The sequence below is a fragment of the Petaurus breviceps genome, unplaced genomic scaffold, assembly GCF_028583685.1.
Source record: "Petaurus breviceps papuanus isolate PSGF00001 unplaced genomic scaffold, PetGlider_PUasm1.0 369, whole genome shotgun sequence".
In the NCBI taxonomy this organism is placed as follows: domain Eukaryota; kingdom Metazoa; phylum Chordata; class Mammalia; order Diprotodontia; family Petauridae; genus Petaurus; species Petaurus breviceps.
The window spans coordinates 5,607-7,326 of NW_027186295.1; the positions used below are offsets into that span (position 1 = coordinate 5,607).

Consider the following 1,720-nt stretch of genomic DNA (forward strand, 5'->3'; position numbering starts at 1 on the left):
AGGGGGGCTGGAGGTGAGGCCAGGGAAGGGGGGCTGGAGGTGAGGCCAGGGAAGGGGGGCTGGAGGTGAGGCCAGGGAAGGGGGGCTGGAGGTGAGGCCAGGGAAGGGGGGCTGGAGGTGAGGCCAGGGAAGGGGGGCTGGAGCTGACCTTAGGGGAGGGGGTCTGGAGGTGACTGGCTTCCTAGCCTCTCCCTCCTTCTCTCTTATTCCCCCTTTCCACCCACCCACCCTAGGATCACTTCCTCCTCTCCCCCAAGTCCACCCTTCCCAGGCCTTATACAAAAGCCATGGGCATGGGGTTCTCCCTGGACCTCTCCTTTCCCCCTGCCCTGCCCCCGGGGGTTCCCAATCTGGACCATGCAGGAGCAGCCATACACCTCTGCCAGGCTGGCCACCATCAATGATCCAGGGCAGCCCAGGTTGTGCCCTCCAAAGCACCGTGGCCTGTGGCTACTGACCCCCAGGTCACTGCCTATGCCTCCACCCTAGCCTATCTGGATAGTCTGACAGGCTGTCCACCTCCACACGCCTCTTTCCTCTGCTCCTGCTCCCCCATGTGGATGCCAGGACAAGACCTCAGCATGCCCATTTCCCAGGCTCTCCCAGCCAACCTCACCCACAGGCTCAGCTTGCCTCTGCAGGGTTACCTTCTGTCACTCCTTCCCCAGCTCTAGCCTGGCCTTCTTCCTGCCCCCACCCCAGGTGGGCCTGGACTCTCCAGCCTCCTGACCTTTGCCCAGAGGGACTGTCAGTAGCGCCCTCCAGGAGGTGGCACCTGAAATGAGGAGACTTGAATTCAGATGCTGTGGGTCTCTCACTGGGTAACCTCGGGCAGCTCAGCCTCAGTTTCCTCATCTGTAAAATGGGGAGAAGAAGAGCGCCTCGCTCCTAGAATTGTTGTGAGGACCAAGTGAGATGATACTTACTCATGCTTAGTATGTGCCCAGCATACAGTCGGTGTTTAATAAATGCTTTTCCTTCCTTCTTTCCACTGCTGCCCTCTAGGGGTAGTGTGGTGCTGCAGACAGTGCTCCCAGGTATCTGTGGCCTCACTACCTGTGCCACCAACCCTGGACTAGACCCCCACTTCTGGACCTGGGATCCCCCTCTGGTTCTATTGGTTGGCCTCTAGGATCCTTTGCCTTGGGTCCCCTCTCTGAGCCTCAGTCTCCTCATCTTTCTTTTTTTTTTTTTTAAAGCAATCAGGGTTAAGTAACTTGTTCAAGGTTACACGTCCAGGTGTTTCTGGGTGGGTGCTAAGTGTCTGAGCCCAGATTCGATCCCCAGGTCATCCTGACACTGGAGCTGGTGCTCTTACTCGCTGAGCCATCTGGCTGCCCCCTGTCTCCTCATCTTTCAAGTAGGGGTGATAATCCTTTGGCTTTTTCCCCTCCCAGGGAGGGTGCAAGAAAGGCTTCCTTCCAGCAGTGCCCCGGCTGGAAGGCTTGGGTTTCGTGATGTCTGCTGCTGGACTGTCTTGGCCAGCCCTTCTTGGAATCTGGGGCCTCTTTCAGACTCCCTTCCTCTGCCTCCAGGGAGGCCACAGCCCTCCCCTCTACCTCTGGCTTCTGGTCACCTCAGGAGTCCTTGCCTCACGCAGGTGAGGTTCAAGGCCCTGAGGCCTGGGAGCCTCCCTGGCTCCCTCTTTGCCCATCCCTGCCTTTCCTTCCTCTGTTCCTGCAGGAGCCGTACACCTGATGCCAGGCTCCCTGGGCTCCCA

General features: G+C 58.8%; 1 long non-coding RNA gene across 1 annotated transcript in view; it reads left to right on the plus strand.

Moving 5' to 3' along the window:
• Positions 1 to 1,720, plus strand: part of LOC138168311 (uncharacterized) — a 12,076-nt gene that overhangs the window by 942 nt on the left and 9,414 nt on the right. The gene's annotated exons all lie outside the window — the stretch shown is intronic.